This window comes from Strix uralensis, chromosome 3 (assembly GCF_047716275.1).
Source record: "Strix uralensis isolate ZFMK-TIS-50842 chromosome 3, bStrUra1, whole genome shotgun sequence".
Classification (NCBI taxonomy): Eukaryota; Metazoa; Chordata; class Aves; order Strigiformes; family Strigidae; genus Strix; species Strix uralensis.
The window spans coordinates 71,663,732-71,680,424 of NC_133974.1; the positions used below are offsets into that span (position 1 = coordinate 71,663,732).

A 16,693-nucleotide genomic window follows, 5' to 3' on the forward strand; every position below is an offset into this window, starting at 1 on the left:
AGAAAGGGTGATAAAAGCATATCACTAGACTGCTAAGTTTGCCTTATACTTTGCCGTAAAAGCTCGGGATCATCAAGCTGAGTGTTCTGAAAGCTTCTCCATTCAGCAGGACTCAAAAAAACAATTCCTACATTTTGTTATGAGTCAAGCCAGCAAGATGTTTTTAATGGGCTTTCAGGCTTGATTTTGGAAATATCATAGTGTCATTTATGGTAAAACTAGAACAAATAATATCATCTGTCTTGAATATAGCCATCTCAGCCCCATTACACCATAGCAATGCCATTAGAAGCATAGCGGTTTTCCTGTCCTGTCTGTCTATTAAGTTATCTTCCAAAGTGGTAGCATTTTTATCAGGAAAATTTGCCAAGCGTGTCTAAAGAATGATTAACTGTTTATATATTACTTCAATTTCTCCATCTATTGCAGTTTCTGATTTCCTTTGGTTTATGTTTTGAGTATCACATCAAAAAAGTAATTTATTGCCCCCATTTGATAAAAACAGCCTCTCTGTCTGAGGCTAATGTTTAGTTAATATCTAGGTTAGTATAATGGTAGTTGGGAGATTACGGATTAGTTATTCCAGATTTAAAGAAATTCAGCTTTTCAAGAAGCTATTGTATGTGAGGTTTGTTGCTGGATTTGGTGTTTTTTAAAAACATTGTCCTGCTACCTTTTCAAAACAAGCATACCAAAGTAACCCATGTAAACTGCAAGTGTGCTCACAGTGATTAATGTCAGCTGTCACTGAAGAAAATGTTTGAGTGAGCAACAGTGTACACCATTTAGCATGGGATGGAAAACGTTTAATCTCTTTCATATCATTTTGGTCACAGAATCTGACTTGGTGCTGAAGACCAAAGTATTATTCTCCTGACTGCAGTTTAGCTTCCATAAACTACTTGAACTAATGGACTTTCAGAGCTAAGCTACTAGAAAGGCATAGCTACAGCAGGAAACCAGACTGAGATTATTCCTGAAATCTGAGGTCAGTCTGTTAAAACTACATGGCTTCTGAACCTCACTGACTCAAATTGCAGTTTCCTGACATGATAGAGCATAAACCATCTTTCTTTTTGCCAAGTGGCTACAAACTGCCACTAGAGCCCTACAGTAGGTATCTCTGCAGCTGAAGCATAAGCACTCACTGCATAACAATGGAGCAGTGTAAGGGAGGATGGAGCACAGAGAAAGGGAGCAGAAAAAGCTGAGACAGCTGACAGAACTGCTTTGGAAAGGAAACAAGGTGCGCACCTGCAAACTCCTGCATCATGGCATATGTCATCCTCTTGAGCAAGGAGTAGAGAGTAAATTGTCCTCTGCATTTGCCCAGAAGTAATACTGATTCATTTAGGAAACACAGTGTATCCAAGCTATTGGTTGGCTTCTGATAGAAATTGTCACCTTGTTTCTGCTTGTTCTATAGCAATTTGAGATCTCAGTTCTAGGTATCAAGCTTCTTGACTATCAAGCAAATAAGACAAAAATCTGAGTCCTATGCCATTCCTTCATTCTTCATAGGAGTAAAAAACACAAGAGCTATCCAAAGTTAAGAACTTTGTCCCTCATTCCTCTCATAAAAAGAGGTAAAAACCAAACAAGAGTAGTCCTTTAACTGTATCTAATATGAAATGTGTACAATTCTAACTGGAGACATCTGGAGGATTCAAGAAAACCTTATGCTCTAAATCTTCACTTGGTGGTTTCCTGCATATCTCTACAAAAAATTCCACTAAACCCTTATGCAGTTGCTTTTGTGTTTATATGATCAGTTATAGGAAAACAAAACTCATCTTCCTTTCAGGGTTATTTGGGGACTTGATTAATATCTCAGGCACTTGGAGGCCGATGGAAATTCTATGCAAGTGCATAAAGCTGCTTTCTTACCAAACAAACTGTGGCTTTACAATACCTAAGATGGAGTTAAACCAGAAATACATCTAGGCAGCTTTACTGGGTTACTAGTTAAAATGATTATTCTTTGATGTACACTACAGCTGCTCTTTAAATTATGCCTCTTCTCCAACAGCTCATGTAAAGCTTACTACTCACTATTCATGTTCTCATTTTAAAATACCGTTTATATATATACGGTTTATATATCTTTTCCCGTATAAAAGTAAAGGCATGGTAAATGGTGACTAATAATTCCTAGATGTATTTATGATTCAACACCCCTAGAAAGCAGCTAGGCAAATAATACATACCTGTCTTGTGAAAGAAGTACTAGGGAAATTTCTTAAGCTTTGAAGCAGAACTTTTCAGGCAGCAGGCACTGTGTTTCACTCAGTTTTGCATCCCTGACCCATCCAGTTCAGACAGGAAACATTCCAGACAGTTCATGTGCTGAGGTGCAATCAGGACTAAATACCTTATTATGATATTCAGTAAACTTGATTGTGGTCACTCAGCCACTGTAGGCATGGACAGGAGTAATAATATGACAACTTTTCTTACATGCAAGATTTCTTTTTGCACAGGTTTACCTTAAACCTCAGATATTATAATTATTATAATATCAGATATTATAATATTATAATAATTCTATGCATATTCCTTGACTATTTGACACTACTTGACTGAGCAAAGCTACAGCTTTTCTTCCCTATTATTCCCAGATGATCCCATTCCTTCAGTTCAATCATCTGCGTGTCTACTGGTCTACTCAGAAGGGGATGAGCTATTTAGGAGAGGTAGCCTAGATGTCTGTAACAGATGAGATTAAATTGTCAAAATTTCTAAATATTCTTTTTTCTTCTCATTGTGAGATAGTCAGAATAACCAGCTTGCTTCTAGCTACCCTATATTTGCTTTAGAGAAAAGAGTACAACCCCATGCCTTTGTATGTACTATTGCCATTCAAGTATAATTGTTTTATTAAGTGGAAAAGCTTTGGCAACCTAAAAAGCTTTTGTTAGTATTTATTTTAAGTTAAATACATAACTTGCTATGAGGGAACACTGTTTTCTGATGTAAAATAACCAGGTATACCCTACTGAATCAGTAGCAATCAGTTAATTAGAGCCAAATTTAAGGTATTTATTCACATCATAAAAAGCAAGCAAACATGGTTTGGGTACAAGAAGAACTCTCAATGTATTCTCGAAATATTGGTTTGGTTTTTTTTCCCAACCAACTATCAACTATTTATAAATTCTATAACTTGAGCTCTGATTTCTCCTCTGAATTGTTTTCCCATTTTTAGTCATACCACAGCAGTTTTCCCTATTCATGTGCAAGCACTTGGGATTTTTTCAGCACAACTGCTTGAAAACAAGATAAATTGGATTCCAGAGGAGAATACAACTTTTAAGTCTAGAAATTTAGTGGTTTATAAGCAAGTGGGAAATTGATACTATCATAAAAGGATTGTATTCTACTTTTGACTTTCTGGGGTCTCTAGCAATGAGTTGACACAGAGTCCTGAACAGTTCGAGTCTAGAGGCAGAGACAGAAAGATTTGTCCTTTCCCATGAGCATCTCTAACATTTTCAAAAATGTTCCTGCTCTGAATAGTGAAAAAAAGTCTCTCAAACACAATAATCCTTCTTAAATAGAAGATGTGTAAATTTGGTTGGATTAATTAAAACATTGGGGTTTTGGAATTTCTTTATTTCAGTTCCCAATATAAATTGATTAATTTCGAATCAGAGGTTTCTTTAAATGAAAAACTGGCCTCCATTAAACCAAAACCACTTCAGTGAGATACTTTGGCAGCTTCCAAACTTTCTTTAAAAGAAAATTTTTTTAAGAGGACATCTGTCAAAAACAATTGCTTCAGCAGTCAGTTTCAGTTTTGACAAACATAGACTTTTCTAATTAATGTTTAATTGAAAAATTCCTGACCAGGCCTATTCTAGATTGACATGGGAATTGGCTAGCAGTTGGACACTGTGCAAAAGAAATATGATATTTGCACAGCCCAAGGAAGAAAAGCAAGCTGGGGAGTGAGGGCATAAATTTAAGGTGATGTTATATAAGGCAGCTTCTTTCCCAGAAAAATCTCATAGTGAGCAGAAAGCGTCACTGATTTTGTTTGCTGTGACAGGAAGGGGAACTAGCATGGCCCAGTTGGGATTGCTTCATGCCCTGGCTGTGGAAAGTATCTGCACTTAGTAATATGTCCTCTGCAGGACACAGCAGTGGTATATCAACTTGCACAGTGCCAATGGTTAAAAAGTTGAAATTTCACAGGAAATGGGAGTCATCAGTATCACCTTTTGATTAAACAAAGATTAAAATCTAGATTTCCCTTTACTCCATGGAATAGCCTTTGCGATGTTGATGCCCAGTAAGCAGCTTATGTTCTGCTAATTGCAGGGCTACAGAAAACTATGTATGTGCACACAGCTGAGAGCTTCATGTTCCTATTGAAATACCTTAACAGAATAATTACTTTGCCAATTACAAATTAGCCCTGCTTATAAAGCATCCCCACATTTTTAGGTTACATTTTCAAGAAAAAAAAAATGGGGGTGTTCTTTGCTGCTGCTGCACCTCCCACCAGCTTTGTGACTGCTGCTACTACCACAACTGCCTCACTAGCAGAGGAAGCGGTAAGGTGCACGAAGAGAGCAGTGGTACTTGCAGCAGGAGCTGTACTCGTGGAGGTGGGAAAAGTGCAATGATAAGAGCAGTATCAAAAGAGTCAGGTATACGTAGGATGAGTGGGAATTTCTGCATTCTTAGGGAGAGGAAATGAGATGCTGGAGAGATTTCAAAACCTTTTTATTCCTCCAAATCAAATCCTCTTTTTTTTCTGCTAGAGCACAACAGGACGATAGTGATTACAGTCTCCCTGTGCAATTCCATCTTTCTAGCCACAGCCATTTTGGGGGCAGATATAATTAATCTTTTCCTCGTGCACTTGAGAATGCATTGGGATACTCTCCAAGTCTCATCTTCAGCAGACACCTTTGTTCCCCAGGGGGATTTATTCACTGCTGCAAATCACTCAGTTTGAACATCCTAATCGATATGTTTCAACAGAGTTTGAATAAATGATGTTTGGAAGCTGTGGTGAATAATTCCTCATTTAAAAGAAAACAGACTCTCCTTGAGAGGGAATGCACTATGTATAATTCTGGGGCAGAACTGACAAAATGGGCAGAGACCCCCTAGATACCTAATTCAGTAAAGTAGCCAGTCTTCAGTGGGAATTTTAGGGAATGATAAAACAAAAAGGTAGACGATACTCAGGTTTTTAGTGTAGTGGCAGAAGTTCTTCTTTCAACTGTAACAATAAAAATAGTCTTTCCATAAGTCTCACTGACATTAAGGTCCTAGACATACCAGCAGGACAACAGATCACTGTCTCAGCCTGAACAGGTAAATGAGCACACTGCGTGTTACTACTCTCCTTTCCTGAGGACTTGAGGACAGAAAGAGGACATGAATGTCACTGTTACAGGAATCCCTTGTAATGCCCATAAATTGATTAAAATTCTTCTTTACTTCATCTTGTGTGTACACGTGCCTGTAGGAAGGGGAAGGGGAAGGGGAAGGGGAAGGGGAAGGGGAAGGGGAAGGGGAAGGGGAAGGGGAAGGAAGAACACAGGGAGTGTAGTGGCTATAAATTATTTGACCCAGCTCCAGCTTGATTTATTTCAGCCTACCAAAAGGCTGACTGAAATGGAGATTGCAATCTTGAACTGCTGAATGAGAAGTAGGTAGGCAAAGAGAAGGAGTCTTTAGAAGTGCCAGAATGTCTGGCATTCCTGATTTGTGCAAGAAAACCCAGGCTCACTGGCACCTCTGCAAAGGAAGAACACCTGCAATAGAGTCAACAGAGTAGTCACATTTACCACTAAAGAGGGAGATCAGACTTTGGCCTTTTGTCACTAAAGTGGCAATTCATGAATATAAATAACAGTTTCAATATAAACAATTAAAATAATAAGTGATGTGGGTAGGAAAGGACACGCTCCAGCAAAATTGTTCTTCTGGATTAATTTGAATTTGAGAAGACATCAAGGCTGGTAGAAGTGCCAGTGGAGTTTTACAGTCCCTCTTCTGGCCCTAAACCAGAAATTTAACTTGGGAAAAAATAAGAATATCAACACAATGGAAATCTGTCTTATTTAAGTATTTGTGTTCATCTCAAATGATTGAAATAACTTGGCAAAACTTTTGAACTTTGATTTAGAAATACCAAAGCATCATTTGAACAACTTCAATCAAAGCATTTCAGGCATTAATTGCAGAATAGCACCTTTGCATTGCATCAAGATCTACTCTGCCCACCGTTTCCCATGATGGACTTCCAGTAATGGGACTTTAGTGATACATTATGGGATTTAGGCAGCAAGGGGAAGACAGTGCATTGTATGAGATAAATCTAGCGAATGCTCCCAGCATTTGGGAAGTTGATGAATCATGGCATCAGTGGCAGAAACCATCTAATGTTGAACTGACACAATATGGAAGGGGGGGGGGGGGGGGGGCGGGCGGGGCAGGTTCCCCCAACCAGAAACTTACAACATAACCAGTAAAATCTTTCTACACTATCATACCCCTGGAAACCTGTAATGTTGCAAAAATGCCATTTTCCAGCAGTCACAGCGAAACAGGTCTTTGTTTCTGCAGAGTTTTTTGCATTTTTTAAACTATATGACTTGAAAATATCTCTGGAAAAGATTTGTCTACTATCTGCTATCATCAGCAGCGTTTAATCTGAGTCTATTTTTCTGGGAAAAAACGTGCAATCATAGTTGTGAATATTACTAATTCACATGTGTTTCAGGATACAGCAGGTTATTTGGAAGTTTTGTTTATGGATAAATAAATCATAAGTAGGATACTTGGTGACTTCATGAGAGTCTGAACAAGAGTGGCCAGCTACATCACTTCCATACTTTTTCATAACCCATTTTTTGGTTCAGCTGAATCAGCTTTCATGTCAGTGTACATGGTATCAATGGAGTACACAACTTTTAGGTTCTCATCACTTTCATAAACTATATTTAGATTATCTATAATGATTAATGAAATTTGAAAAAAATTGCCTTTAACCACTTCCTGCTTGTGTGTCATTAAAAGTACTGCCTTTATATGGAGGGAAGGATGGCAGATGTATTTACATGCAAGTAAAAAAAACAAATCTCCCTCATGTTGCCATGTTACTCCTGCGGTAAGAATTGCTTTTGGAGTTACCTCAGCCCATACTGGGGAGCCTTATTCTCGCAGTAGTAATGGAAACTGTTGCCCCAGCTTTAGGCAAAGAAAGGAGCAGATCATCCTCCACTGAGAGCTGAAACTCTGGAAATGGGGAAGGCTGATGCAGAAAGTTTCAGGCATTCCTTCATTTTGGCAGGAGTTGGTGCTACCCAAAAAAAGAAAACAGGCAGAAGCATTCATATTTCCGAAAGTAGATAGTACTGAAGAATCTGTTGGTTTTTATTATTTTTGCTAACTCGAGATGGTTAATCACCAGGCTATGTTCAAAATATGAGCAATGCATAAAAATGAGCCCCAGAAACAATGTGGTTCTTAACAACATATTCCATGCAAGTAAAAATGGAGTTAATGACTGGTCTAGCTTTCAAAGCTGATTTTGGGAAGGTGAGTTCAGCTACAAAACCAGACTAGGACAGCAATTTGAGGCAAAGCCCTTGGCTTACTGAAAGATCCAGAATTAACTCTTAGCAATATGTTTATGGATGGGCAAAAGAAGTGCCCGGCCTGAAGTTCTGAATGATAAACAGGACTTTGATATTGTTGAAAATGAGGGCAAACATAATACGCATTTAACATTAGACCTGAAGTAGAACAGCATTCAGAACTCAAAGCCCACCATAGGCAGCACCTTGCAAACGACACAAGTATGGCTGCCCACTGTGGAAAAACTGAAGGAACTGTGGTGGAATATGCCCTTAGGAAGACTGCAATCTTCAGGAAAGTCGATGAACAGAAGAATGCTTCCTAACAGTCCGAGACAGCCTTGGAATAAAAAATGACTGGATTATTAACTGCAAATATATGGAATGCTCAGTTATCCATTGTTGAATGCTGATGCACAAGTTAGTATAGTGCTGAAAATGCTGACAGTATCTCACAAAGAAAAGTAACAGATAATAACAGGTACCCGGGAATATGGTTTTCAAGGTGACTTTTCGCCCACGAGAGGACAGCTAAATAACAAATGGAAAAGATAACGCCTGCAGTGCTGCTGGGGAATAGTATTACTGTTAGGACTAATATCTGTTATATCTTTTTTTCTTCTCTGTAAACTGTCCTCCCTTCAGAAGAGGCTTCAGGTAGCCTCTAGTGGAATGGTAGTCTGGAGACCTCGGCCCCCGTCTGCTCTGTGGGTGCCGTGGGTGCCTGCCACATCAGCCTCATTTGTTCCACATCTGTGAGTTCCTCTGTGCAGCACAGGGCAATTCTTCTCCATCAGTTGTCTGCAAGCATAACTGAGTAACTCTACTGGGGTTTTTTTATTATTCTTGTCTATAATGTGGAATGAAGCCACTTCAAGAGATGTTTATTAGAACTAGCAAGGACTGGCAGACCAGCATTAGGCATGCTGACTTGTGTCAAGTGTGCTGAGAAGAAATGCTGAGTTTTGCTTTTTCAGTTGTGCATTCACTGAACGTGCCAGAACTTTGCAAGAGGCATGAGTCAAATAAAAAACATAACATGAAAGCATCATTAGCATTCTTAAAACAAAGAAGTGTTCTCTTTCATTGAGTTTAATGTCCCTCTGTGAAGCCTCTGTTCTTATTTATCATGGCACTTAGTCGCACACCATTCAGGTATCAACAAGGAAAGACATGTAGTAAATCTCTGAGGTTGTACAGTTGTGTTAAATATTAATCTTTTGCCTCAGAGGATAAGGATTTATTTAGCTGTAGCAAGTGTAATGTTTTTTGCTTTGTGAAAGAGCTAGAATGTCAGAGGAGTCTCTGATCTACATCGTGCAACCTTAGAAACCACCGGTATGAAGCAACCTTATGTCTAATACTTAAAACACAGGTAGGTTTGCAGTAAATAAAACTAATTCCATGCAGTTTTCTGTGATTCATGCTTTTTTTAAAGATTCTGTCCCCAAAATCTTTTCTACTTTAAGAAGGTTTTAAGAGTAAAAATGTTTCAGAGATGTTCACCTTCTTCAGAGTGAGAGCTTCATTTTCACCTTGCTTTAAATTAGAGAAGTTTTTCAGAGTTGGTTCAGTGAACAAAGCATATTACAACCACTAGATGCTTTGGAAAGTGCTATCATACAGAACATGTTGTATTTTTCATAAGAGGAAAGATATGTCTTGGTCCGTAACAAGCTCTGCTTGCTACTAGCATTATGCCCTAATTTCCAATTTACTCACTCAAAAAGGCTTCATTATTCTTTTATTGTGAAGGGTTTTGGAAGAAAAGATACTATAAATAACTAGTGTAGGGATTTTAAAGCAACTGATTCAATATTTATTTCTAATAACCTATAAGTATTATAGAATGACACACTCTACTCTTTTTCAACTGAGGCAAATAAAAACAGGACATAAAATATTTGACCTGAAATGGGAGCTAGGTAAGTCCCTCTGCACTAATTTTATGTATGTCATCCAATTTCAACCAAACGACAGGTCAAACTTTCAAAGACAATCTCAAAGACAGAAAATTAACCCAGGTGCATGGGAAAAAAACTCAGCAACCAAATGAAGGAGAGAGGTCCTACTAAAGCTGTTGTGGAGAGGTTTGGTCTTCAAGCTTAGCCTTTATACTGTGACCAACACAGTATAAACCCCCACTGCTGGAAGAGTTGCTATGAGAAGGCCCTCAGAGAGAATAGGTATGTGATCTCAGTACAATTTGGCCTTGTACCCAAGCTTGTTCCCAAGCTTCCCCTGTTCCCCATCCTCTTACAAATCTCACAGCAAGGGCCTACTTTCAAAGAGAGTTTGGTACAGAAGTCAGTGCCCAAGTCACAATACAGCTGAATGGCTAGGAAAGAGGAAATTGTGGGGATGGTGGAGCTGCGGATAGCTGGCTGGGCCAGCTGTGCCATGCCCGTAGTTCTTTTTAGTCCACTTAATGCTGTCCTTTAACATACAGTCGACAGGCTGCCCAGAGCTATTCTGCAGTTCTTTTAAATTAAAACATTACCTTTTTCTCTTATCATTATAGACATAATTTTTCTAAAATTCAGCAAGAAAACAACCTAAGTATATTTCACTGGCTAGAGGAAATACAGCTCTTTATGCAAAGTGCTCTACTTTTTTTTAACATTATGAAATACTGTATCAAAGGATGCTGATGAGCTTCCCTCATGGAGCCTATAGTCTGTGTGCCAGTAAACAAGGATATCAGACAGGCTGCACTGCCAGTGAGCAAAACTTTTATAGGAAGGGGGGCGATGGACATTCATGTCAAGCTTCACTCAGTAATCTGTGAAGACAGTGTTCCAAGAGGTCTTGTCTGCTGATCTCCAGGGATCTATTTATCTAAATTAAATCAGTTCACTCTATCCCATTGCATACTCAAGTGGAAGAGCTACTTTAATGCCTTGCTGTAGAGTAGCATAGCTGGTGATTATAAATTTGTGTTACGCTCAGCATAAGAGTAGAGAGCTTGTAAATGTACAGATCTGACTAGATGCGACACTTTCATGTGAAAATTTGCATGTTTCCAGAGAATTCAAAGGTTTCAAGTTTTCACAGAATGTTTTCAGTCCCCTGTGTCTTAGCAGTAGATTTTTTAATATTGGTACAATAAATAGAACTGGATTATGAAAAATCATAAAATTTATATTATGGGAGAGTAGTTTCAAGTTCCATCCTTTAAACTTTATAAAAAATGAGGTGTTAAAAATAGACTTTTTATGTAAGACTTTTTTTGTAATTCGCTTATAAGTGGTCTTCAAAAGGTTTTTCTGTGTTTGGACGTATTTTGCTCTTTTCTGTGCAGCAAATGATTTGCAATTCTTTTTCTCTTTTTATGCTTTGAAAAAAATGCAATAGCACCACAGCCTTCCCTAAGCACATACTGTTTCAAGTATACCATTATACAAAGAAAAAGGGAAACAAATTAACTTCTGGAATATTCTGGAATATTGGTGCCTGTCCTCCAAAGTAAAATATCTTTTCCCAGGAGGAAAAATGGTGGATTCTTTCTATGCAAATTTATATTTAGCATTTGTAGAAATGCAAAAAGCATTAACTCACATGCCTGATAGGGTTAAAAAGAAAAAAAGGAGGAAAAATTGCTATATTGGTTTTTAATATGTAAGTTTTCCATAATATAATAGCTGTCAGATTCTGAAAGAAGACATAATTTATTCTTTTCTGTTGGTGAATATGAAATAATACATACAGAGCTTGCTATAAAAAATTGTTTACTACTCAGATGGTTGGAAATCTGTGTTTTTAAAACTGACACATTTAAAAATGACCATGGGAGGAGAAAGGAGAGGAGAAGAAATTATAATTGGCTTTGTTTTTTTTCTCTGAGCCTCCATACATCCCTTCCAACACACAACATGCTTACTAGCTTTAGAGACTCCTCACACTAGTTTCAAAACATCTTGAGCCCTCTGCCTCAGTGTGGTATTTTGGGAATATCTATGAACTTAGAGATACTGCTTTGACTGTTAGGCATTTTCTGTATAATTTAGACATTTGTGGCTTGCTTTTGCTGCACACTTGCATCATACTGCTATGTTTAGGGGAGAGAGACTGTGCTACAGGTGTCCGCTACCTGATCTTACAAAGTACCAACAGCCACATAAATTTGTGGTAGTTGGAAAGTGACCTGTGAGTAGCTCTAGAGAAACCTATTCTTTCAGGCAAGCTAACAAACAAGATGCTACTGAGGTAGATGCTCAAGTGATGAGGTACACAAAGGAGGCTGCAGTTTTCTACATGGGAATCCTTCCAGCAAGGGAAGGGATAAAACAAGGACAAGGGAAAACAAAGAAAACCTGCTTTCTCTCACTGAAAAGACAGTAAGTTCTAGAAAGCTCTTGTAATGGCAAGGGGATTTAACCTGGAAGTGTGATTTTTCTTATTCTCTGCAAATCTCTTTTTATTTCCTGTGCTGCCTAGTGGCTTTGACAGATGAGTCGTAGTGAGTCTTGCTGCAGCAGCACTAGACACACATCTGCCTGCCATATTGCTCTGCAGCTTATTGGTTTCACAGCAGAGCTGACAGACATCTCAGCCAGAGAAAGTCAGTGACCTCAGGAGTGGGAAGGAGAGGAAACCATGCAAAGGGAGCTGAGCTAAGACATTGGTGCAGATCAGGAGGAGGCAGGTGGTCCCATGAAAGTCTGTCACTGCTATTGGCTGAGTGCATCCTGTACCACTGCACTGAGCTGTTGCAGGTAAATGCAAATCAAAGCTCAAAGAGCACAGTGACATCATTTTAAAAAACCCTGTGATGTCTTTTTCTGCTGTCAGGGAATCTTAGAAGAAAGCAGCTTCAGGGTCTAGACCAGTGGCTTCCACTGCCCAGAGGTGTGTTAGGCATGGGATATGCCTCAAATTTTCCATGAGATCTAGGTAGAATTTTTATATTTTTGACCAAAATAAATGCTTTTGCTGCAATGTTTACTTTGTTAACATATATACAGTTCAAGACAACCAGAAATTGGAAGCTGTGTGTCTATTCTTCTGTATCTCAAAAAAGTCTCCCATTAAAATTTTGAAGCTTTTCAAGCCACATAGCTTGTCATCTCTTTGACACCCACTCTGATTTCTTGCTCCAAAGTGGTTCTAACCCAAGATTTAGTAAGGTAAATCCATGTCTTCTGTTTTCCATATGTTTGTTGTCTTCCCATTTTCCCACTGTTGTCAGCTGCCCTTTTTATTTTATGCCTGTTTTTCCTGGTAACTTGCTGAATAGCAGAAAGGGATAAAAGAGTCCTTGATATGTCCTGTGCCTGTGGCAGTGATCAGCGGCTCTCACCTCTCTCCACACTAATGAAGCCCCAGCCAGGTCTCAGAACCAGCAGTGAGGGACACGAAGCCTGATAAGGATAGAGCACCAATTACAGGGATGTGATGAAGCCTTGAGAAAGCCACAGTGGTCACTGCAGCACCTCCACAAACCATTCTGCTACTAAAGAAAAGGGCCATGTTAATTTTATAAGTGGCGAACCCTCTGATGTGACATAGCATGAAGGACATGAAGATTGGTAGCAGCAGATGGAATAGTGAGAGTCGCTGCATGGGACATGACTAACAGGTAGAGACAACGGCATCTAATGCAGAACAAGCAAGTACACTGAAGGAGTCAGACCAGTGGAAATGCGGGATTTCAGACAACAGACCTCCTCCAAGCACAGGAGCAATAGCTGCTTCAGTAAAAAGAGATGAGAAAATTAATGTAAAGATTTGTTATGATGTGGGGAGGAGAAAGGGGAGATGGAACTAAGACACTGATGCAAGAATAGTGCCTGAAACACAGCAACAGCAGATACTGAGTAACAGGAAAAAAAGGAAGAGATTTATTTTGTCTTACTTTTTTTTTACCTAACGTCTAGGAGCACAGAGGGAATAGACTTACACGACAAGAAGACTGTCATGAGAACTTATGAGAACCTTGGTAATCTTGGAAATTGTTCAAGATTCTTTAATTTAAAAACACACAACTTGGGGAACATTTGATTACAATTTGTAGCAAAAATTTGGGTGGGAATAGTAAATTTCATCCTAAAGCCATAGTCTAAAATGTTCATGGCAGCAGAACCATTCAGGGAATAATTAATATATCTGCCTGAAGTGAAAACTAATTATCTGTATAGCCCCGATAAAAACATAGCAATTATATAGAAAGACATACTAATGAAGTTGCAGACAAACCTGGAAGAAGCCAAGAACAAGCCTGTTTGCTTCTAATTATATGAAGGACTGTTAGACCATATCTCAAAACAGAGTTGTCAATCTGGAAGATACTTTGGCAAAACTATGATTACAAGTTTATTCTTTTCAAAGTACTCTTACCATATGCAACAATATTACTGCATCCATGGCATAGCACCAGTCCTGGTACCAGTGAGCACAAATTATCTTTACTGATAGTCAGGAAACAATGGAAAGACTTTGTCAGCAGTAAAGATAACCAAGAGACTGACAGAGGATAAAGAATGGATGGAAAGGGATCCCTTCTATGTCTTGCTGAATCATCCGTTGTACCTTATCAGGTGTTAATTATAACCCTGCACAAACTGATAGGTAAAGACCTGCCTATTAGAGTCAAACACATAGAGAAATGCTCGACATGACACAGACATCATTATAAAGTGCCACAAATCTGAACCTGTTATGCAGGTGAGCAGATGGCCACCCACAGCATATGCAAGAAACCAAAACCCCAGGCTGCCAGGTACTGCAGGTCACTTAAAGCAGCTACAGACTTGGGGCAAGAGTGGAGGAGAGGAAACCAAAGGTAACTGTGGAGTAGGAATAGAAAGTGTCATATTCTGACATACAAATCTCAGGCAAACTCTTAAAAACCCTAAGTTAACAGCTAAGGACGAAGTCAGAAGTGATAAGATAAATGTGTCATCTTGAGATAGCAGCAAGGTAAATGAGCAGAGAAATAGCAAGGTGGAAGCAAGAACCTTACCAACAGCATAGTGCACTAGAGAGAGTCAAGGCTTTAAAGTAACTGCTATCAATCCAAATGCCAGCATGGTGGGAAAGAGCACATCCCCTGCAGAGCAGACACTGGTCTCCTCTCCCTTCCTCAGGCCAGCAAGCGTTAGCGCTAACTAGAGGAGCAGAAATAGCAGGAGCTTACTATGAGTTTAACAGAAGTAGTATAGCTTGTGGGAGGGAAGTGGAGATTCCTTACCAATGGGTACATGCCCATTCTGACCACTATGTTAAGGGTAAGTATTCCTTTAGTTCTACAGTCATTAAGTTCATAGATATTGTCATGTGAGCAGAGCGTGGTACCTGAACAATCCCTGCCCCTGCCTTTCTTATTTGAAGCAGCTTGGTTTTAGATCAAGCCTGTGCACATGTATTGCTTAGATTAACCATCTCCCACTATTCCAAGCCATCCAAAAAGACCCTAAGCCTGTTTCTGCCTCATGCCACCTTTCGCTCCTCTCCCTCTGTTTTACAATGTTAATCAAGTAACCTCTCCCTATTGCTGCCCCACTAATCTCTTGATTTTGTTTATTATACTTTTCTTTTTTTTTTTACTTTTGAGAGTGGTTGAGGAAAGGAGGGCTGGAACACACAGATACCCTGTCAGAGGATACCTCAGAAGTCAGTCAGTGAAACTAAAATCAGTATGATGACCAAATATCCAGTTATTTCAAACAGCATATAGTAAGGAAGCCTTTTTGAGGCTACATCTCCCCAAATTTGTGACTTCTGTTTCCAGAAGGAATTTGAAAAAATCAAGTGCCTCAGAAGTAAAGGATGGAAGTCTTCATTTACAGTGAAGAATGTAGATTCTGTACTTCAAAGACTAGAACCGTGTCCAAAGTGGTTTCAGAAAAGCTATTCTCACACTAAAACAATTCTCCTTGTGCCTTCCTTTGTTTTTCAGCCTGTAATACCATGTGCGCCATAAACATTTATTGGATTAAGTGCTGCCATTTCTGCAGATGAAAATTTGCCAGGATGGTCTTATGTGCTGAAAAAGTAGCTCATCAACATTAAAACTTGTTTGATACTTGAATTGCACTTGCAAATCTTTTTACCCTATGTTAGCTAAAAATTCTTGTGCTAGTCCTATGTTTATTTCTTAAATTTGTGATGAAATTTTTACAGAATCTGTGCAGTTCACATAACCCCCAAATGACATGTGGCTTTTCACAAAGAGAAATGGCTTTGAGCACAGGGAAACTTATTTAGAAATTATAGTGCTAATGCATGCAGTAAAGCTCTCTGTGTTCTCAAGAGTCTTCTTAGCATCCTCTTTATAGGGAATGTCACGGACTTTAACAAACACTTCTTTCCAGCAATATGTCAAGATCTGTATTTCGCCCCCTGTGACGAAAGCATCTTTCTAGCTTTATAAAGTGTAGTGGCTTCATGTGTCTAAGTCAACTGCAGCCATGCTAGCCACAACAAATAGGTAGATAGATGTAGTGTAAAATGGGATTCTCAGATGTTTTTCAAACACACAAAAATAAAAACAATACACTTAAAAATACAAAAGGTTTCCTGATGAGTTTTTCATTTTGCTTTTTATAAAATATTCTTGAAGAATGTAGAGTGCTCTTAATCATAATTTTAGTACAGCTCCTTAAAAACCACATGCAGGCATCTCGAACTTTTCAATAATGCATTACTGTCAGGCTTAATGTTTTGTTCCTGAGCAGTAATGTCTGATTCAGAAGTACAAATGCACATCTACTTGATGATGCAGAGATTTAAGCAGGGCTTCCTCAGGATACTAAGTTCACCATAAAATAATAAAAAGAAATCTGAGACATCCTTTATGAGCACAGAAGCTGTCTGGCAAAGTCATAAAAACAATATTACTGTACACAAGGCAAAAATTTTACAATGTTCAGCCCAATTTCACAGTTTCAATTTAAATGAATATTCACGTAGCAGTGTTCTATCCTAATAAAATGCTTAATGTCTGAACACTTTCTTCCAAGTGTCCACACAATTTCTTTTTCTTCCTATTCCCTCAAGGGACAGAATGTCCACTTTATGACCTTCTCAGGGCTTGCTCTGAAAGGCCTTAGCAAGAGTCATACATCTTCAGAGCAGAAGACCTGACAGGAGAAAGA

General features: G+C 38.8%; 1 protein-coding gene across 4 annotated transcripts in view; it reads left to right on the forward strand.

Annotated features, from left to right (window-relative positions):
- RGS17 (regulator of G protein signaling 17) overlaps nucleotides 1–16,693 on the forward strand; it is a 78,250-nt gene that overhangs the window by 20,091 nt on the left and 41,466 nt on the right. The gene's annotated exons all lie outside the window — the stretch shown is intronic.